This window comes from Pongo pygmaeus, chromosome 2 (genome assembly GCF_028885625.2).
Source record: "Pongo pygmaeus isolate AG05252 chromosome 2, NHGRI_mPonPyg2-v2.0_pri, whole genome shotgun sequence".
NCBI lineage: Eukaryota > Metazoa > Chordata > Mammalia > Primates > Hominidae > Pongo > Pongo pygmaeus.
This window is the reverse complement of record NC_085930.1, coordinates 67,868,580-67,891,235: the sequence shown is the minus strand read 5'-3', so window position 1 is coordinate 67,891,235 and position 22,656 is coordinate 67,868,580. Positions and strand designations below refer to the sequence as shown.

Here is a 22,656-nt window from a genome sequence, read left to right as displayed (position 1 = left end):
GCCATGGGATTCCAGGCCAAGAACATCTCTGTGCCAATCAAAGAAAAAGCGTTTCACTATCCTATGGCCACCTACCTCATTTTAGAACAAACAAAAGAAGCAGTCCACCATCAGACCACGGTCCCTTCCTCCTGGGGTTCCCACCTGTCCTTCTCTATCCACTGAAGTTTCCACCTTCTCTCTCCCACCGAAGCAGGCTCACAGCGAGCCAGCTTGTCCCATATTCAGCATTCAGCAGAAGACCACTGTTCCTGCCAGTGCCCCTGCCGGCCTGCAGAGGAAGCTGGACAGTTTTAGCAAAGCCCCCCAGCGTGACGCTGTGGCCTCTCCCTCCACCCACACCACCAGCAGCAGTGGCAGAGACCCAGAAATGTCCCTGGCCCAGCGACAATCATCACAGGAAGCCAGTGTTGTCCAAGCTGGGCAGCCCAAGGCTGTGACGTCAGCCTAGCCAACAAGAAACTGGGGCTGCCGCAGCTGGACGCGGTGGCTCATGCCTGTAATCCCAGCACTTTGGGAGGTCAAGGCGGGAGGATCACGAGGTCAGGAAATCAAGACCATCCTGGCTAACATGGTGAAACCCCATCTCTACTAAAAATACAAAAAACTAGCCGGGCGTGGTGGCGGGCACCTGTAGTCCCAGCTACTCAGGAGGCTGAGGCAGGAGAGTGGTGTGAACCCGGGAGGTGGAGCTTGCAGTGAGCAGAGATTGTGCCACTGCACTCCAGCCTGGGGGACAGAGTGAGACTCTGTCTCAAAAAAAAAAGAAAAGCAAAGAAACTGGGGCTGCCACAGGGCTGCTAGACGATGCATCTTTCAAATCTATTAAGATTGTGTTGCATGTGTTCACCAAAGAAAAGGAGTAATAAGATTGCTCCAACATAGTTGCCCAGCTGAAGACAAGAATCAACTAGGTGGGGTGGTGAAGCCTCACTTCTTGCATTTTACTATTTACTATTTATTCTGTCTTTTTTTTTTTTTTTTTTTTTTTTGAGGCAGAGTGTTACTCTGTCACCCAGGCTGGAGTGCAGTGGCGCGATTTCGGCTCACTGCAAGCTCCACCCCTCGGGTTCACGCCATTCTCCTGCTTCAGCCTCCTGAGTAGCTGGGACTACAGGTGCCCACCACTTTGCCCGGCTAATTTTTTGTATTTTTAGTAGAGACAGGGTTTCACCGTGGTCTCGATCTCCTGACCTCGTGATCTGCCTGTCTCGGCTGACCAATTCCACGTGATGTTCCAGAAGTGTTGATCTAAAAAAGTTGACCCCACAGTAGTAGCGAGTAGATGGATGGTGACCAGGGGCTGAAGAGCAGCAGAGGGAGGGAATGGGGGGTTGTTGGTCAAAGGACCGAAGTCTGGACAGGAGGAAGAGGTTTTGACATCTAGTGCACAGCAGAGTGACCAGAGTCAATGAGAATGTGTTGCATTTTGCAAAACATCTGAGAGAGTCCATGTCAAATGTCTCCCTGCATTTAGGTTGGAGAGGACAAAGGCCCTGAGGTCCAAGAACATTGACAGTGGACACCAACGGCTTTGGGGAGGAGCCTGGTGAGATGCCCACGCTGCCGTGTGCCCAGCAAAGCGGGAGTCTGCAGCACTTCTCCCCTGCCCTGCTCTACTTTATCTTTTTTCATAAAGATGGTTCCTGATAAACGACTGTTTCTTGCAAATCTTGTAGTAGCATTGGGAAAGTGGCAGGTGGGTCACAGACACTGTGCTGCTTTGCACCCTCCTTGCACAGAACGTGGGCTGTGCACATCCTAGTTTAGGTGGCATGCAGTCATGTGATCCTCTCAGTTTCTCAGGAAAACTGAAAGGAAAAGCGACCTCAGATAAGTATCAGGGTGACCCTGCAGCAAATCACTACCAGTGGCTCTGAAGGGCTGAGGCTGTGAGCGGGTGCAGGGCAGAGTCCCACACATTGCGCATGGCCTCCCCACACTCACACTGCCTGGTAAACATTTTCAGAAGGACCAGCGGCCCCTTCAGGTCCTGTCTGCCTGTGTTAATCATGCTGAGAGGTGCCCATAGGGAAAGGGCTCCAGGAACCAGGGCAAAACCCACAGACAGAGAAAGCCCCTTCTAGGGTCCACCCAGGCCGGACCTCAGGAGCCGTAGGGCCCTAGGTACAGGCCGGGCAACCTTGGGTCGTTCATCTCCCTCTGCGGCCAGCAGCCTCCTTTTGGGGGGACATTTTCAGGAGGGACTAACAACCATGGAGACGGGGAGCAGGCCTGAGCAGGGCAGGCTTCCTAGAGGCAGCCCAGAGAGTGGGGTCTGGTAGTGGGGGGGCTCCAGCTCCACTGTAAAGGTGAGGAAACTGAGGCTGAAGAGAGATGAGGTAGCGTCCCCAGTGATATCCGGCCAGGAACGGATGGCAAAGATTTGCTGTTTCCACCATCCCAGGCTGCCCCGCGCCCACCCACTTCCCAGTACTCTGCTTTGTCCCCCTTCCCAGGTTCTGAAGTCGTCCTATTTTACATCTGTCACTCCCACTGGAGCAGGGACCTTGCCTCCCTCACAGCCACAGAGGCCTCACACTCAGTAGGCCACAAATCAGTATTTATGGAATCAGTGAGATGGGATTCAAGCCCTAGGGGTGTCTGCAGAGCATTGGAAGTACAGTACTGGGTCCCCGAGGCCACAGGCAGAGGGGTCCTGGGGACCCGCAGGGGCAGTGGACGCCTACTATGAGTTTCCAGAAGGTTGGTGTGACTGTCACTAAGTTTATTTGCTGGTCCAATTTTGAGGATCCTGAAGTTTCTACTGGGAGAAGCCAGAGTTTCCCACTTCAGCAGGTGCAGTGACCACCTGGCCCAGGGCATCATCTCTTCCTCCTGTCTGGCCTGTTTCCCCTCTCCTGCCATCTTCCCATGCCTCCCTGCCCAGGGGCAGGCAGTAGGGCAGGGCGGGGTGGGAATCTATTGTAACCAGGGAAGGGAATTGCCCCCAGGCCAAGAGAGTTTGTAGCCTGGGGTACCATCACCAACAGCCCAGGACCTGGCAGCTGGGCCCTGCCCTAGAGTCTTCTTGCAGCAGGGCTCTCCTCCTGAGGGGCTGTGAATGTTTCCCCAGGGTGGGGCTAAGCCAGAGCCCAGAGGTTTGCCCCTGGGGCACGGATTCCCCAGGTCACTCGCCTCCTATAGGCTTTAGTGAAGGAGGCACTGAGGGGAGGATGGCTCTTCCCCTGCAAGGAAACGAGCCCCAGGGAAGGCATTCCTGCTCTGGGGACTGCCTCCCTCCCCCACATGACAGCCAGCCACTGCAGAAGCTTGGCCAAGCTGACCTTGATCTATGCCAGGGAGGCTGAAAGAACAACCAGCCCCACCTGTGGTCCCCTCCCGCCTCAGGCTAGGCTACATCTAGGCCTGCCAGGGAGACTGGTTTCCTCACCAGCCCCCCTGCACAGATGTCTAGATGTCCAGAGTCACAACAGAACACACATAGGGTTAAAAACTATATACTGAAGCAGGCCAAGCTTAACACTGGTGCCTCCCCAGGACATGACCCAGCCATGGGGAGCAGGATTAAGTTCATTTTTGCTGAGTCTGCAATCAAACCAAGAAGCCTCATTTCTGTGGCTTTGTGGTCTCAGCACTCAGCACCAAGAAAGTGCATTTGTGGAAACTCCTGCCTGGCTTCTAATTCTGGCATGGGTCTGTGCTTGTCATTCAATCCTATTGGCTAGCTAGACCACCTTGCCTTGGCCCCTCCTGTTAGGAATCAGATTGACTGTTTCATCAGAATATTGTTGAATCGAGGAGAGTCTCATACCCCAGGTAGCAGGCAGTGATCTCTGCATGGTACAGTCCTTGTCAGGACCTTTGTCCTCCTTGACCAGGCTCCAGCTCTGAGCTGGCATTTTCGCTATCTCAGGTGCTGGTGTGTAAACACCGTGCTTTCCTTCTCTGGGTCCTCTTCTCAAGGTTTTCCTCTGCATCTTGCTGGTTGGGAATTGCAGCAACACTTGAAATATTTCTGCGTGTGAAGGTTCTTTCAGCAAACACTATTCATTCATTTATTCAATAAATATTTATTGAGCTTCTACTCCATGTGCCCAGCACTGTTCGAGTTGCTGAGCAGTTACCACATGCACAAAACAGGAAAATTCCTGTCTTCAGGGTTCCAATTTCAGTGAGGAAAGCCAGACAACAATGGTGGTAAATAGAGATACGTGTGTGTTCGATTGAAAATATGCTTAGGAGTAAGATCGAGCTGGGGTGGGTGGGTGGTGTTGGCATGTTAGGTAAAGTGGAAGCAAAGGCTTAAAGGAAGTGGGCAAGTGAGCTGTGTCCGCATCTGGGAAGAGCCGGCCTGGCCCGAGGACTCAACCAATGCAAAGGCCTGGAGGTCTGCAGGTGCCTGGCTCGTTGGCGGAATGGCGAGGAGGCTTGTGTGGCTGATGGGGAGCCGGGGGAGGGTAAGAGGAGGTGAGGACTCAGAGGTCAAGGGAGCAGGGGTTCACACAGGGCCCTGAAGGACTCTGCCCTTTACCCCGGTGGGGGAGCCTCTTCTGAGAAGAGGAGGAGTGTGATGGGGACCTGGAGCCCTCTGGATGCTGCGTGGGCCAGGGACCCAGGGGTGGGTAGGTGGAGGGAGGGAGCCCAGAGAGGCCACTGCAAGGATCCAGGCAAGTGATGACAGTGGCAGGACCAGAGGGGTGGCAGCAGGGGTGGGGGGAAGGGCTGGCTTCTGGATGTCCCTTGAAAGTGGAGCCGACAGCACTCACTGACAATTATCCATTAAACATCACCATGGCACTGCTGTTCCCACGGCTGTCACATCAGGTCCCCACGTTTGTCCTAGCATCTGTCTTTTCACACAGGGCCAGTACTTTCTGTGTGTGTGGCTGAGCCTCAGCCGTCTTGCCCACTTGGTTCCCACCACCCCCGGAGCCAACTACTGAAAGGCCGCCTGAATTCTGCTCAGAATTCAGTTAAATGGTTACCAGTCATTATTCCGGAGATCACAAGATTTGCAACTTTCCCAGTTCACTATTATAGAATCTAAGATTGGCCTTTTGAAATGCAACCCTTTCATTTCAACCAAAAATCCTTTCAGGTTTTTGCATTTCTGACGACTGGATGATCCCACCTGGACCCTTGACTCTTGGCTCAACCAGTCCTATGGCCCCACCTGGAAGCAGATTCAGTGCAAAAAGAGCATTTCCCGCACCCCTATGACTGCATCCCCAACCAGTCAGCAGCACCCATTCCTCTAGCCCCCGCCCACCAAACCACCCTGGTGAAACCCCAGCTTCCACATTTTCAGGGAGATTGATTTGAGCAGCAACTCCATCTCCCAGGTGGCATGGCTAGGCTCGCATCAGTTGAACTCTTTATTGCAATGCCACAGTCTCAATGAGTTGGTTTTGTCTGTGCAGTGGGCAGGAAGACCCCATCAGGCGATTACAAACCATGAAGGAAGGTCGAGGTTTTCTGATTACCATTCTGATTCTTAGGAGCTCCTCAACTTCAAAAAAAAAAAAAGCACACTATAACTTTCAATTCATGGTTTGCATTAGCAAAATACTGTCAAGAATCTAAATCCATCAGAGGAGTGGCTAAATCAGCTCTAGCACATCTGTACCATGGAGCCTTTGAAGGAAGAATGCATAGTTCTATAGGAGCTCATGTGAATTGATCACCAGAATATATTAAATCAGAAGAGGTGGCTGGGCGCGGTGGCTCATGCCTGTAATCCCAGCATTTTGGGAGGCCAAGCGGGGCGGATCACGAGGTCAGGAGATCGAGACCATCCTGGCTAACACAGTGAAACCCTGTCTCTAGTAAAAATATAAAAAATTTAGCTGGGCGTGGTGGCAGGTGCCTGTAGCCCCAGCTACTCGGGAGGCTGAGGCAGGAGAATGGCGTGAACCCGGGAGGCGGAGCTTGCAGTGAGCCGAGATTGTGCCACTGCACTCCAGCCTGGGTGACAGAGTGAGACTCCGTCTCAGAAAAAAAAAAAAAAAAATCAGAAGAGGAAAGTGTGACTAGAATAAGCATATGTGTATGTGATGGATGTCTATTTCTTTTTTCTTTTTTTTTTTTTTGAGATGGAGTTTTGCTCTTATTGCTGAGGCTGGAGTGCAATGGTGCGATTTCTGCTCACTGCAATCTCCGCCTCCCGGGTTCAAGGGATTCTCCTGCCTCAGCCTCCCGGGTAGCTGAGATTACAGGCATGCGCCACCACACTCAGCTAATTTTGTATTTTTAGTAGAGACAGGATTTCTCCATGTTGGTCAAGCTGGTCTCAAACTCCCGACCTCAGGTGATCTGCCTGCCTTGGCCTCCCAAAGTGCTGGGATTACAGGTGTGAGCCACCACACCTGGCCTGTGATGGGTGTCTATTTCTTTTTTTTTTCATTTTTATTTATTATTATTATTATTATTTTTTGAGATGGAGTCTCGCTCTGTTGCCCAGGCTGGAGTGCAGTGGCCCAATCACGGCTCACTGCAAGCTCCGCCTCCCAGGTTCACACCATTCTCCTGCCTCAGCCTCCCGAGTAGCTGGGACTACAGGCGCCTGCCACCACACCTGGCTAATTTTTTGTATTTTTACTAGAGACGGGGTTTCACCGTGTTAGCCAGGATGGTCTTGATCTCCTGACCTCGTGATCTGCCCACCTCGGCCTCCCAAAGTGTTGGGATTACAGGCGTGAGCCACTGCGCCCGGCCAATTTCTTAGTTATATTTACATCCTTCTGTGTTTCTGAAAGTACACACAAAAACAAGATGGTGTTTGCTTCTGAAGGAATCAGATGGGATTAGATGAATAATTATGTTTACCCTTTGGAACCGCTCAAATGTTTTACCTTGCTGATATATTTCTTCTTCACACACACACACACACACACACACACAAACAGACACACACACAGTTTAAAAATCTAAGCCAGATATAAAAGACTATATGATTCATAATTTTCTAAATAATTTTTTTAATTTACAAAAATAGAAATAAAAATTTTTAAGATATTCTATTTACATGACATTTTAGAAAAGTCTATTTATATGACTATAAAGGGACAGATGGCAGCTTTTTGGTTTGCCAGAAATGGTGGTTACATAACTGTATAAATTTGCCAAAACTTATTGAAAGACATACTTGTAAATAATACATTTTATTGTATATAAATTATGTCAATAAACAATGTTTTCAAAAATATCAGTTATTGAAATGATGTGCACATGCCAGGCATGATGGCTTACACCTGTAATCCCAGCACTTTGGGAATCCAAGGCACTTTGGGAAGCCGAGGCGGGCGGATCTCTTGAGGCCAGGAGTTCGAGACCAACCTGGCTAACATGGTGAAACCCCAACTCTACTAAAAATACAAACATTAGCCAGGCATGGTGGTACACAGTCCCAGCTACCTGGAAGGCTGAGGCACAAGAATCTCTTGAGCCTGAGAGGCGGAGGTTGCAGTGAGCCGAGATCATGCCACTGCACTCCAGCCTGGGCAACAGAGCAAGACTCCGTCTCAAATAAAATAAAATTATGTGCACAAGAGCCGGGTGCGGTGTCTCACGCCTGTAATCCCAGCACTTTCGGAGGCTGAGGCAGCTGGATCACCTGAGGTCAGGAGTTTGAGACCAGCCTGGCCAACATGGCGAAACCCCATCTCTGTGAAAAATATAAAAATTACCTGGGCGTGGTGGTGGGTGCCTGTAAATCCCAGCTACTTGGCAGGCTGAGGCAGAAGAATTGCTTGAACCCAGCAGGCAGAGGTTGCAGTGAGCTGAGATCGTGCCACTGCACTCCAGCCTGGGTGACAAGAGTGAGACTCTGTCTCAAAGAAAAGAAACAAACAAAAAATTATGTATACAAATATGGACAGCACTGGCAAGAAGTGTGGCAAAAACACATGTAGTTCTCTTGTCTTGGGCTCAGACATATGGCTGTGCCATTACAGACCCCCGGGATTTAGAATCCTCCTTCTGAAAGGCGTCCTGTGCACTCATGAGCACCAGCCTGAAAAGGCTGAGCTGGCGGGGCTGGGACACAGCCCACCTTGACAACAGCTGCTCCTGGCTGTGCGGGGGGTCCCCAGGAAAGGCCATTCTCCCACTAGTATCGCCAGGCCCTACTGAGGCTCAAGCTCCTTTGCTGTTTGGAATCTTCCCTCCCCAGCCCCCCAGCCTCATCAAAGGCTGCCTTTTCCTGTTCACTGACCACAGCTGCTTTGACTCCATTAGCCTCGAGCTCCTGGAAGAAAAGAAAGAACCTTGTTTGCCCTGGGCTCAATGCCAAGAGACCGTGGGCAGTTGCTCAAGATTCACTTGTGAAACTCTGGATCTCAGGAGGAGGGAAGCTTGGGACAAATACCAAGCCTCCCACCCCAACTCCAACTCTGTTACTGAGCACTTCAGGGAAGGAGCAGGTAGGCCCCGCCACAGCTTCGGCAAGGGTGGACTGGGATAGCTTCTGTGCTAATACAAACATCAGGCCTCCCTGCCAGACGGCCCACCCCATGGAGCCAGCCTGGCACCAGGCCAGCCTCTAGCCACAACTGCAAGAGCAGGAGAGCCCGGAATAGCAGGCCCTCTTCAGCAAGCTTCAGCAGCTTCGCCCACAGGTTGCAGGGTTTGGGTCTGCTGCCAGAAATAGCTCCCAGACCAGCTTTGGTAATACAGACCTTTGCCTTAGTATTTACTAAATCCAAATAGGCTTTATAGTAAGAGTTGTGAAGTTGTGAAACGATTGGTTTTGTTTTATTTTTCGTTTTTTTTTTTTTTTTTTTTTTTTTTTGAGATGGAGTCTCACTCTGTCATCCAGGCTAGAGTGCAATGGCACGATCTTGGCTCACTGCAACCTATGCCTCCCAGGTTTAAACAATTCTCCTGCCTCAGCCTCCCAAATAGCTGGGATTACAGGTGCCTACAAGCATGCCTGGTTAATTTTTTGTATTTTAGTAGAGACAGGGTTTGGCCATGTTGGCAGGCTGGTCTCCAACTGCTGACCTCAGGTAATCCACCTGCCTTGGCCTCCCAAACTGCTGGGATTACAGGCATGAGCCACCATGCCCGGCCTAAGTTCAGCCTTTCATGCTTGTCTTGAGTTGTCCAATATTGGAAAATGCCAGCTCACACTGATTAGAAGCTCCTACTCTTTGGGGCTACCTATGAGCCCACTTCAAAATCCTGAGGTTCAAAGTCCTGAACATGAAAGATAAGCTGTCTGGCAAGTTAGGATGGGCATTGACGGAGAAATGCCTTACAGCTTGAGTAGTACTTTTTCACCTAACCACTTAAACGGTTATTATAAAATAGGACACTGAGAAATTAGAAGAGTGACTTAATCCCACCTGCTCAATTGAAGCTCCTGTGATAGGTGAATTTAATTAGGAAACTGTTACTTATGGTATCAATTACATGGTCAGCTCAAGCCTCAAATTCAGCCGACTTTAGTTTCAAAATCAAATGCAATTTTTTTTTTTTTTTTTTGAGACGGAGTCTCGCTCTGTAGCCCAGGCTGGAGTGCAGTGGCGCGATCTTGGCTCACTGTAAGCTCCGCCTCCTGGGTTCACACCATTCTCCTGCCTCAGCCTCTCAGAGTAGCTGGGACTACAGGCGCCCGCCACCACGCCCGGCTAATTTTTTTTTTTTTGTATTTTTAGTAGAGACAGGGTTTCACTGTGGTCTCGATCTCCCAACCTCGTGATCCACCCACCTCGGCCTCCCAAAGTGCTGGGATTACAAGCGTGAGCCACCGCGCCTGGCCTGCAATTTTGTTTTTTAAAGAGCCTGGGCTCTTGCTATTGTGCCCCGGGCTGGCCTTGAACTCCTGGTCTCAAGGGATGCTCCCACCACAGCCTGCTGAGTAGCTGGGACTGCAGGCACGTGTCACTGCGCTCAGCTTTTTTTTCTTTTTCCCCTTTGGTAGAAAAACTGCTATTATTTGTAATCTTACGTTATGGAGAATAATTTGACAACAGATTCATCTCTTCCTTTAGCCCCCCCCAACCTTCCAGACAGAACCCCACCCCAAAGAACACAGGCAAAGATACATCAGCATCAATAATTTATTGCAAACTCCCTAATATCACATGCTGGTATGCTTGCGAATTCACTCAGGAATGTTCTGGGATGGGGGCCAGAAGGTAGAGAGCACCATGAAAGTACAGCCTGTGAGGCCGGATTGCTGAGAGGCAGACTTCATGCCAATGGAGGGGCACACTTCGGGACCAGTCTGGATGGGCTAAGCTACCTTGGGCAGGAAGGAGCTGGGCCAGGCCAGGAGCCTGAGGTTCTCCTTTGACCAACCCACCCCAGGTTTCCAGCCCCTCCTCCTCACTCAGGGTCCTGTGCGGTGAGGGAGGTGTGGGGAGGTTAGCGGCTCTACAGCTGCCAGGCTTGTGGCCACTACCAGTTGAGCGTGGGGCCCCTAGTCTAGTCCTTCACTGGGGAAAGCTAGGGCTTGGACTTTCACTGCAGTATCTTCAGACAGGTCGGGATGAGGGATGACGCCTTGCCCTTGAGGGGCTGCCCTTCCTCCGTAGCATCGAGGAGCTGCTGCAGGTAACAGGAGGTGAAGCAGCACCCGGCCCGTGGCTTGCATGCTGAAGAGGGCCCAGCGGAGAGCTTCCCTGGGTAGAATGAGAGGGCACACAAGTCAAAACCACAAAGTAGGTTGGGCGTAGTGGCTCATGCCTGTAATCCTAACACTTTGGGAGGCCATGGTGGGTGAGTCACCTGAGGTCAGGAGTTTGAGACCAGCGTGGCCAACATGGTAAAACCCTGTCCCTACTAAAAGTACAAAAATTAGTCAGGCCTGCTGGTGGGCGCCTGTAATTCCAGCTACTTGAGAGCCTGAGGCAGGAGAATCGCCTGAACCCAGGAGGCGGAGGTTGCAGTGAGCTGAGATGATGCCACTGCACTACAGCCTGGGTGACAGAGCAAGACTCTGTCTCAAAACAAACAAACAAACAAAAAAAACCCACCACCATCACCAACAACAACAAAACGAAGCTGGGCTCAGTGGCTCACGCCTGTAATCCTAGCACTTTAGGAGGCTAAGGCGGGTGGATCACTTGAGGTCAGGAGTTTGAGACCAGCCTGGCCAACATGGTGAAACTCTGTCTCTACTAAAAAATACAAAAAAATTAGCCAGGTGAGGTGGCACACACCTGTAATCTCAGCTACTTGGGAAGCTGAGGCATGAGAATCGCTTGAACCTGGGAGACAGAGGTTGTAGTGAGCCGAGATTGCACCACTGCGCTCCAGCCTGGGCAACAGAGCATCTCAAAAATAAATAAATAAGAATAAAACGTAAGTGTACACCTCCCTACAACCCATTATTCCCATGCTGGCCTGGAAGGGATTGGTTTCATTATGTTTGTTTTCTTCATTAATAACATTTGAATATCACTGAGGTGGTAGCACTAAAAGCATTTCATGAATTCTAGAAATGATGAAATGTGCAAATAGGAACAGATGCTGCAGATGGGATCAGGATTAGGGCGAGGACCTGCAATTCCACCTTAACTGAGATGCCCAGAACCTCCCTACTTTCTCATGCAAAACCCCAGCTCATTTCATATGGCTTTCTATTTTTCTACTACTACTTTGGTCCAGCCAGATTAATCTCTATAATGTGTCTCTGCCCTTGAGACACTCTGTTCTTGACTCTGAGGCCTTTCTAAGTCATCTGCAGTCTAGCTCATGTTCAGAGTGCTAGACATGAAGACACCCATGCCTGGCATGAGCATGTACTGAGAACTGAACCTGAATCAGGCAGGCCTAAGTCCTAATTCAATCTTATTAGCTGGGTAAACTTCAGCAAACTGCTCTAGTTTTGAGCTTCAGCTCCCTCATGGGTAAAATGGCATTGCACTTGCCACCATGAGGCTCATGAGGTTGAAATAGCATAAAGCAATTAACATGGGGTTGGATATTTGGAAAGCAGGGGAAATGGGGAAGTGGGGGCAGGTTCAAGAGCAGCTGGTTGAATGCTAGACAACTTTGGCTAGGTGCACTGGCTCACGCCTATAATTCCAGCACTTTGGGAGGCCGAGGAGGATGGCTTGAGGCCAGGAGTTTGAGACCAGCCTGGTCTAGTGAGACCTTGTCTCTACAAAAGTATTAAAGAACTAGCCAAGCATGGTAGTGCACACTTGTGCTACTCAGGAGGATCACTTGAGCCTACGAGGTTGAGGCTGCAGTGAGCCATGACTGCACCACTGCACTGTAGCCTAGATGACAGAGTGAGATGCTGTCTCTAAAAAAATATAAAGAATGCTACAGCTCTCCCTCTCCCTCCTCTCCCTCTCCCTCCTCTCCCTCCTTTCCCTCCTCTTCCTCTCCCTCTCCCTCTCCCTCTCCCCTTTCTTCGGTCTCCCTCTGTTGCCGAAGCTGGACTGTGCTGCCGTGATCTCGGCTCGCTGCAACCTCCCTGCCTCGGGCTCCTGTGACTCTCCTGCCTTGGCCTGCCGGGTGCCTGGGATTGCAGGCGCGCGCCGCCACGCCTGAATGGTTTTTGTGTTTTTGGTGGAGACAGGGTTTCGCCATGTTGACCGGGCTGGTCTCCAGCTCCTGGCCTCGAGTGATCTGCCTGCCTCGGCCTCCCGAGGTGCTGGGATTGCGGACGGAGTCTCGCTCACTCAATGCTCAATGTTGCTCAGGTTGGAGGGCAGTGGCGTGATCTCGGCTCGCTACAACCTCCACCTACCAGCCTCCTGCCTTGGCCTCTTAAACTGCTAAGATTACAGCCTCTGCCCCGCCGCCACCCCGTCTAGGAAGTGAGGAGCGTCTCTGCCTGGCCGCCCATCGTCTGGGATGTGAGGACTCCCTCTGCCCAGCCGCCCCATCTGGGAAGTGAGGAGCGCCTCTGCCCGGCCGCCATCCCGTATAGGAAGTGAGGAACGTCTCTGCCCGGCCACCCATCGTCTGGGATGTGAGGAGCGCCTCTGCCCGGCCACCCCGTCTGGGAGGTGAGGAGTGCCTCTGCCCGGCCGCCACCCCGTCTGGGAGGAAGTGAGGAGCACCTCTGCCCGGCTGCCCCGTCTGGGAGATGAGGAGCACCTCTGCCCGGCCGCCCCGTCTGGGAAGTGAGGAGCGCCTCTGCCCGGCCGCCCCGTCTGGGAGGTGAGGAGTGCCTCTGCCTGGCTGCCACCCCGTCTGGGAGGAAGTGAGGAGCACCTCTGCCCGACCGCCCCGTCTGGGAGGTGAGGAGTGCCTCTGCCTGGCTGCCACCCCGTCTGGGAGGAAGTGAGGAGCGCCTCTGCCTGGCTGCCCCGTCTGGGAAGTGAGGAGCGCCTCTGCCCGGCCGCCCCGTCTGGGAGGTGAGGAGTGCCTCCGCCTGGCTGCCACCCCGTCTGGGAGGAAGTGAGGAGCGCCTCTGCCCGGCCGCCCATCGTCTGGGATGTGAGGAGCGCCTCTGCCCGGCTGCCCCGTCTGGGAAGCGAGGAACGCCTCTGCCCGGCCGCCCCATCTGGGAGGTGAGGAGTGCCTCTGCCTGGCCGCCACCCCATCTGGGAGGAAGTGAGGAGCGCCTCTGCCCGGCCGCCCCATCTGGGAAGTGAGGAGCGCCTCTACCCGGCCGCCCTGTCTGGGAGGTGAGGAGTGCCTCTGCCCGGCTGCCACCCCATCTGGGAGGAAGTGAGGAGCGCCTCTGCCCGGCCGCCCCATCTGGGAAGTGAGGAGCGCCTCTGCCCGGCCGCCCCGTCTGGGAAGTGAGGAGCGCCTCTGCCCGGCCGCCCCGTCTGGGAAGTGAGGAGCGCCTCTGCCCGGCCACCCCGTCTGGGAGGTGAAGAGTGCCTCTGCCCGGCTGCCACCCCGTCTGGGAGGAAGTGAGGAGCGCCTCTGCCCGGCCGCCCCATCTGGGAGATGAGGAGCACCTCTGCCCGGCCGCCCCGTCTGGGAGGTGAGGAGCGCCTCTGCCTGGCCGCCACTCCGTCTGGGAGGAAGTGAGGAGCGCCTCTGCCCGGCTGCCCCATCTGGGAAGTGAGGAGTGCCTCTGCCTGGCCGCCACCCCGTCTGGGAGGAAGTGAGGAGCGCCTCTGCCTGGCTGCCCCATCTGGGAAGTGAGGAGCGCCTCCGCCCAGCCGCCACACCGTCTGGGAAGTGAGGAGCGCCTCTGCCTGGCCACCGCGTCTGGGAGGCGAGGAGCGCCTCTGCCCGGCCGCCCAGTGTGGGAAGTGAGGAGCACCTCTGCCCGGCCGCCCTGTCTGGGAGGTGAGGAGCGCCTCTGCCTGGCCGCCACCCCGTCTGGGAGGAAGTGAGGAGCGTCTCTGCCCGGCCGCCCCGTCTGGGAAGTGAGGAGCGCCTCTGCCCGGCCGCCCTGTCTGGGAGGTGTACCCAACAGCGACCATCGGGACAGCGACCATCGGGAGTGGGCCATGAGGACGATGACGGTTTTGTTGAAAAGAAGAGGGGGAAGTGTGGGGAAAGGAAGGAGAGATCAGATTGTTGCTGTGTCTGTGTAGAAAGAGGTGGGCATAGGAGACTCCATTTTGTTCCGACTAGGAGAAGTTCTTCTGCCTTGGGATGCTGTTGATCTATGGCCTTTCCCCCAGCCCCGTGCTCTCTGAAACATGTGCTGTGTCAACTCAGGGTTAAATGGATTAAGGGCGGTGCAAGATGTGCTTTGTTAAACAGATGCTTGAAGGCAGCATGCTCTTTAAGAGTCATCACCACTCCCTAATCTCAAGTACCCAGGGGCACAAACACTGCAGAAGGCCGCAGGGTCCTCTGCCTAGGAAAACCAGAGACCTTTGTTCATGTGTTTATCTCCTGACCTTCTCTCCACTATTATCCTATGACCCTGCCATATCCCCCTCTCCGAGAAACACCCAAGAATGATCAATAAATACTAAAAAAAAAAAAAAAAAAAAAAAAAGGAATTGAATTAATTTAAATCTAACTAGCCACAGGCAGCTAGTGGCCACCATATTGATGGAGTAGTTCTAAATTTTCTCCTATCTCCAATGTTTGATTGTGTCACATCTTGTTTATTAAACTATAGTTTAATAAATAAATACTATTTTCCAAAAGAGTACTCTATCTTCTACCCTGCAAGAATGTGACTACTCTCAACTGTAGCCACCTGACTCCAGTGGGAGCTGCCCTTTCTTTCGTAAGTGCCACCCTACACCCTGTTGACTGATCATCATTTCAAAAGGAAACCCTCTCCATTCTCCCTTTCCCGTAGACCCTGGCAACCACCAATCCACGTTCTGTCTCTATGAATTTACCTATTCCAGATATTTCACACAAATGGAATTGCACAACAACAACAACAAAAAAAAGAATGCTAGATAATTTTAATCAAATTCTTACCAAATCTGTTTGAAAGGAGTATGTGAGGGTCACTCGAGGTGTCTAGTCCTAAGTGAAATAGGGGAGTGGAAAACAAAAGGCAAAGAAGTGTTCCCTGGCTGTTGTTCAAACTTTAGTCTTTTATTAACATTCATTCGATAAGTGAACTTATGGTCTGACTGGGGTGTGGGTGGCAGAAAGACTTAGAACTATTTATACCTACACAAGAGAATACTTTACATTTTCAAGGCTATACCTTAGAAGTATACCCACTTCTCAAATCAAGGAACTGAGGCTGACAACCTAGCTGACCAGCCTTAGAAAGGAATGAAATTCTGAGGTCGGCCGGGAGTGGTGGCTCAGGCCTGTAATCCCAGCACTTTGGGAGGCCGAGGCGGGCAGATCACGAGGTCAGGAGATCGAGACCATCCTGGCCAAAACAGTGAAACCCCGTCTCTACTAAAAATACAAAAATTAGCCGGGCGTGGTGGCATGCGCCTGTAATCCCAGCTACTCGGGAGGCTGAGGCAGGAGAATCGCTTGAACCCGGGAGTCGGAGGTTGCAGTGAGCTGAGATCGTGCCACTGCACTCCAGCCTGGCGACAGAATGAAACTCTGTCTCAAAAAAAGAAAAAAAGAAATTCTGAGGCCGGGCACGGTGGCTCACGCCTGTAATACCAGCACTTTGGGAGGCCGAGGTGGGCAGATCACAAGGTCAGGAGTTCAAGACCAACCTGGCCAGGATGGTGAAACTGTGTCTCTACTCAAAAAATACAAAAAAATTAGCCAGGTGTGGTGGCGGCCTACTCGGGAGGCTGAGGCTGCTTGAACTCAGAAGGCAGAGGTTGTAGTGAGCTGAGATTGCGCCACTGCACTCCAGCCTGGGTGACAGAGCGAGACTCCATCTCAAAAAAAAAAAAAAAAAGGAATGAAATTCTGATCCATACTGCAATATGAACGACCCTTGAAAATCCGAAGTCAAGGAAGCCAGAAACGAAGAATGAGAATTGACTGACTCCAGTTCCATATGGTACTAGAATTGGCAAACTGATAGACAGAAAGTGGAGTGGAGGCTACCAGTGTCTGGAGGAGGAATGGAGACTTAGTCCTTCAGGGGGACAGAGTTTCTGGTTAAGATGATGCAAGAAGTCTGGAAATGGATGGCGGTGATGGCTGGGCAACATTGTGAACGTACTTAATGGCACTGAATTGTACACTTAAAATGGTCCAAACAATAGATTTTATGCTATACATATTTATTATAATTAAAAAAAACCTAGTGATACCATTAAGTTACTAAACTGATCCCAGTCACCAGACTGTGTTTAGGTCTAAGTGTCCCACCTCCCCTAACTGGATTGAGTTTAAGGTCTGAAACCATTTTTTTTTTTTTTGAGACAGAGTCTTATTCTGTCGCCCAGGCTGGAGTGCAATCGTGTGATCTCGGCTCACTGCAACCTTCACATTCCAGTTTCAAGTGATTCTCTTGCCTCAGCCTCCTGAGTAGCTGGGATTACAGGAGTGTGTCACCACGCCCGGCTAATTTTTGTATTTTTAGTAAAGACGGGGGTTTCACCATGTTGCCCAGGCTGGTCTCGAACTCCTGACCTCAGGTGATTCACCTCCCTCGGCCTCCCAAAGTGCTAGGATTACAGGTGTGAGCCACTGCCCCCAGCTGGTCTGAAACTTCTTGTTCATAATTTTGAAATATGCAGACTATTGGTGGTAGTCTGAGGTCAAGAGGTGGCATGAGATGGTAGTATCCTGGAAGAAGTAGCTGAGGAGGAAAATGGACCTCTCAGCCACAGAACCAGGCTCAAGCCTGCCACCCACCGTTGTCTCTGGCAAGCAGACCCACACAGCCTCAGTTTCCTCATCTGCAGATTGGGTCTGCAGGAGATCAACTAAGAAAGCAAGGTCTGATATGTTCTAGCTACATGTGATCTGGTAGAACTCTTGGGATCCTGAGCAGGATTTCTCAGAAGCCTCATGTGAACAGAGATTGCCTGTGTCTTCATTTATTCTACAATCATTTAAATAACTACTATGTGTCAGCATTCACCAAGGTGCTGAAGGCCACAGAAATTCCTGCCCTCAGGGAACTTGTTCTGGTATTTTGTTCATCTCTGAATCTGTAGTTACAGCATAGGGCCAGGCATGCAGTGGGCACTCAGGAAACACTAAATGAAGGAACTGGAGAAGAATAGACTATCAGAAAGATGGACTAGCAGCCATGCTCTGCTGCTTGCAAGTTTTGCGGCTTTGGACTGATTCAATCACTTCAGCCTCAGTGGCTACATCCACCCAATGGATAAGGCGCCACTGGAGCTGCCGAATTTGGGAAACATCACCATAACAGCACGCAGCTTCTAACCTCACATATTCTCATGCTTCCTGAGATACTTGGTTAGGCTTTCAAAATAAGTTTTAAGAAAAGTTCGTTATATAGTACAAATGACTCTGGTCCATAAGACTTGCAAACTAATTCTGTCCTATGGAGGGAAGATTATTTCATCCCTCCCATCCCCACGGGAGAAAAAACCCAATTTTGTATGTATACATTTATCTCTTTTTTTCTTCTTTTTAAAGACAAGGCCTCATGCTGTTACCCAGGCTGGAGTACACAGTGGTATGGTCATATCTCACTGCAGCCTCAAACTCCTGGGCTCAAGCAATCCTCCCACCTAGCTGGCATTATAAGCACATACTACCACTGCCCCCAGCGTGCATGCCTCTATGTTGCTCAGGCTGGTGTCAAACTGTGTGTGTGTGTGTATCTGTGTGTGTGTCTCTCTCTATGTTGCCCAGTGGGGTGTGTGTGTGTGTGTGCATGTGTCTCTCTCTCTATGTTGCCCAGGCTGGTCTCAAACTCCTGGGTTCAAGAGATCCTCCTGCCTTGACCTCCCAAAGTGCTGGGATTCCAGGTGAGAGCCACTGCACCCAGCCTATCTCATCATTCTTACTGGACCTATATATGTGTGGGATTTTGAATTCTCCTTTGAACTGATTATAACTTCTTGCTAGTTCTCTCGTTAATGAATTCAATTAAATCTTTGACACATACTTTTTTTTTTTTTGTAGACACTTGCTGTTTCACCCAGGCTGGAGTGCAGTGACACAATCTTGGCTCACTGCCACCTCCACCTCCTGGGTTCAAACGATTCTCCTGCTTCAGCCTCCTGAGTAGTTGGGATTACAGGCCTGCACTGCCATGTCCAGCTAATTTTTGTAGAGATTGGGTTTTGCCATGTTGGCCAGGCTGGTCTCAAACTCCTGACCTCAAGTGATCCACCCACCTTGGCCTCCCAAAGTGCTGGGATTACAGGCGTGAGCCACCGTGCCTGGCCAACACATGTTCACTTTTAAAAAACTGACTAGAAGACTACTTAAGAAAACTTCCTATTTCAATGAAAAACTTTAGTTGCTAGAGTGGAAAGTAGTCATAAAAATAAAATGCATCCAGGTTCCACCAGGAGGAACATGTGCACCCCTCGGCACACGCCAGTGTCGTCCACAGCACTTTGAGAGCCCATCAGGCTCCGTGTTGTCTGATACAGGCTATGCTTTGTCAGCACCAAAGCCAGACCCAGGTGCTGAGAAGGCTGAGTCCATGTGAACAGACAGGGGCTCTCCCATTGCCCATACCCACCCTGTCCCCAGGAAATCCCAATTTGCTCACTTCATGATGCGTTTGGCCCCACAGCAGTGCAGATCGTAGGAAAGGGAGTACGTATCATAAAAAGTCGCCTTCATGTTCAGGCAGCCAACGAAGTCCTGTGGGTTCAGCTTGTACAGGTCAAAGGTTACACGGGCCACATCAATCTTCTTGGCAGGCTTATGGGAGAGGGACTGTGGGTGCCTCGTCCCCTGCATCGAGACAACTAGATGGTTAGCACCCCTGAAGACTCTCTACTTATGCTTATGATAGGCTTATGACTACTGCATTCCAGCCTATTAGTCACTGCAGTATTAGATAGTGGTGATGGTTGCACAACTTTGTGAATATACTAAAAAACCCTGAATTGTACACTTTTAGAGGGTAACTTTTAGAGGAGGGAAACCATACCACAATTAAAAGGTAAATGTAACTTACATTATATTTTATTGGACAATATTATTCTAGACTATGAACCCTGAAGCCAGGAGCCAAGAGGTACCCTGATAAAGTCTCTGGGTAGTGATTCCACAGCAGACGGCCTGGGCTCCAGTTCCACCTCATAGAGTCCAGCCCACTTGTTCTTTCCCTGGCAGCCAAGGAGCTATGAAGTGGGGCTTCCCAGACTGGCTCTGTGGCTCCATAGGGATGACAGAAGCATCACTGACCTTATTCCCCAGCTTCAGCCTGGGCAACAGAGCGAGACAATGTTTCAGAAAAAAAAAAAAATTTCTGACGGGTATTAAACCAAAGCTGAAAAATACATGAATAAAATATATTAGACTAGGTTTGGGGATAGAATGTGTATAAAAAATGGTTCTCAAACTTGAAGAATATACTACTGACTTTTTGGAAAGGAAAAGACATAGATTCTTAAGAATATGGAACTCTGATTTGAGAGATACTGAGTTTAAAGTTTTATTCTAAGACAATGCCTTTTAGGCCTGGTACAGTGGCTCACACCTATAATCCCAGCACTTTGGGAGGCTGAGATGGGAGGATCCCTTGAGCCCAGGAGTTTGAGACCAACTGGGCAACATAGTGAGACCTTGTCTCTGCAAAAAGTAAATAGATGTCTTTCAGTTACAAATTACAAAGCTTTATCTTTATAACAGTACAAGGACTTATTTTTAGATATTCACAAAAATAAAAATACAAAATTAAAAATTTCTTGTAGAATTTGCAAACTTCAGAGAACACAGCTATTGAGTGTTTAGAAAATACAGGATAATTTAAGATTGCTTATTTAGGGTCCTGAAATACCTCAGGGTCATGATATTCAACTCCATTTCTACAAAACTATTCAGCAGTGTAAATATAGGAGAGCTAGATGAATTTCTTTTGATTACACTGCCTGGAAAAGTCTTGAATTATCGTAGACTGAACAAGTGTTTTTTCATTTGTTTTTCTGGAGACAGGGTCTTGCTTTGTCAACCAGGCTGGACCAAAGAGGTCGAGGCTGCAGTGATTGAGGCTGCAATCGCAGTGGTGCGATCATGGCTCACTTCAGCCTCGATCTCCTGGGCTCAAGTAATCCACCTCAGCCTTCTGAGTAGCTGGGACTACAGGCACACACCACTGCACCTGGCTAATGTTTAAATTTTTTTGTAGAGACAGTGGTCTCATTATGTTGCCCAGGCTGGTCTTGAACTCCAGGGCTCAAGCGATTCTCCCACCTCAGCCTCCCAAAGTATTGAGATTACAGGTGAGAGCCACCACGCCTGGCTGTGAACAAGTTTTCTGATGGCCTACCATGTGCCTTGCACTCTGCTGCATGCTGTGGGGTATAGAGTAAGACAAGGTCACGACCCTGCTCTCAGAGTTTCTGTTCAAGTGATAAAATACGCAAAGGGAAAAATAAGATACTTAATCTAGTGCAACAAGAGTGAAACTCCGTCTCAAAAATTAAATTAAGTTAAAATAAATAAATAAATAAATACTGCAATGAAGTATGTGAGGAAGTTGCCTCCACCCTAGGAAGGGAAATGATAATTACAATTCCTTACATGTCTAACAGCAGTGTTACAGACTGCAAAGCGCTTTGGTGCTTAACATCTCAGCTAACCACTGGAACAGTAATTTGGTAGAATGCAGATTATCACACTCACCTGACTGGATGTTACAAATACTAAAAGCTATAAAGCACCGGGCACTCTTCCCAACGAAAGGGTGGGATGGGATAGTTCATAGGTAAACCCACCGAGGGTTGGCGACTAACCTAAAGGATTAACAGCACCGTTTTTGTTTTTTGTTTGTTTTTAACACTCAATACGTCCTAGATCCTGTGCTAAGGGATTTATAGACATCATCTAATTTGATTCCCACCTGTCTATGAGACAGGTACTATTATCATCCCCATTTCACAGAAGACAAAAGCGAAACACAGAGGTAACGGGTAAGGTCACCTGGCCAGTGGGGGCGAGACGTGAACCTAGGCAAATTGACACAACGCCTGCACTTTCTTGTCCAAGGTCACGGCGGTGTGCGGTAGGCTGGGGAAGGGAGGGTGCTGACCTGTCAGATACTTGTTCCTGGGTGAGCTTCTTGTCGCTCTCCAGCAGGACGGACACGTAGTGGCGGATCATGCCTACGAAGAGTGATAACGATGGGTAGGACCACCCAGAGGCAGATGCTGGAGTCAAGCAACAGTTCTGGCCCTGCCATCTTCACTGAAAGCTGGCTCCCAGCCGGTGATGAGCGAGCTTCTCTTCACCGGGGCGCAGTTTCTTCTCTCTGACGTCGCCTCTGGGCCTTCTCTCGCCCCTATGCCCGGCTAGCACAGAACGGTGCTGCAGCGCTGAGCACAGCTTACTGCCTTCAGCTGGGCTGCCCGGCCTTCCACTTCCGGCGCGGAAGTGGCGTCACGTCATGGCGCGCCTCGGTGGCGTCAGAGCGGCGACGGGCCTGGCGGGAAAGTCGAAAACTACGGGCGGCGACGGGTTCTCGGTGAGTAAGTGGAGCAGTGGTCGTAGTCTCTCGAGGCCCTGCTCCCCTGCGGCCTAATCTCTAAGTCCGGGCCGCGGTCGACGTTCTCCTCCGGGGCTCCGCGCCCCGAACCTTGGCTTCCTCATCTGCCCTGAGATAGGATAATCCCCACAGGTACCTTTCTGCGTCATTAAAATGAGGAAACGAGAAAGGCTTTTACCGTTACCTGCTTCCCGATGAACTAATCCAGGCAATCGGCCTCATCTCACTTCTGTTGGGCTTTTCTGGAAGCCAGATGGTATCGCACGTGTTAAAGGCGGGTGCCTGGAAGCCGGACGTGCTGACATGACTTAGTTTTTCCATCTGCAAGATGGCTGATAATGGTTATCCGTATTAACCGAAGCGGCGATAAATAAAAAGCTTAGCACAGCACCCGGTACCTCGTAAATGTTAACCATTATTAGAAGTCATTATAATCATCAAGAGTAAGTATAGGTGGTGAAGAGCGCAGGTGCTGAAGCCAGACTGTCCGAGGTAGAATCCCAGTTCTGCCCGTGATGATGAGAAGAATAATGGTACCCACCTCAAAAAGTTTTGTGGGAAATAAATGAATTATTAAATATAAAGCACTTGAAACAGTTCTTGTTAGCTTTTAGCATTTCTCCTGCACTGCGAGCTTTTCTCACTCTGAATATTCTCAGAAATTTTCCTTATGCCGCTAACTATGCTGGGCATTAGGGACATTGAGTAAGTGAGACTGGGTTCCTGCTCTCAAAGACCCCCAGTCTAGTGTGAGGTAGGGGCCCCTACATATACCC

At 50.5% G+C, this 22,656-nt stretch overlaps 1 protein-coding gene and 1 pseudogene across 6 annotated transcripts in view; one reads left to right on the top strand and one right to left on the bottom strand.

The window, feature by feature from the left end:
* Positions 1 to 10,007: 10,007 nt before the first annotated feature.
* Positions 10,008 to 21,498, bottom strand: LOC129033220 (lipid transferase CIDEC-like; annotated as a pseudogene).
* The window catches only part of FANCD2 (FA complementation group D2), a 72,263-nt gene continuing 71,011 nt past the window's right edge, over positions 21,405 to 22,656 (top strand). For 2 of the 6 annotated variants that reach the window (XM_063661725.1, XM_054481388.2), the window contains exon 1: positions 21,405 to 21,859. The gene's annotated coding sequence lies outside the window, so the exon portion shown is untranslated. Of the gene's footprint in view, positions 22,013 to 22,656 lie in introns of all 6 variants that reach the window. The other 4 variants (XM_054481390.2, XM_063661726.1, XM_054481389.2 and 1 more) reach the window with 3 other exon arrangements.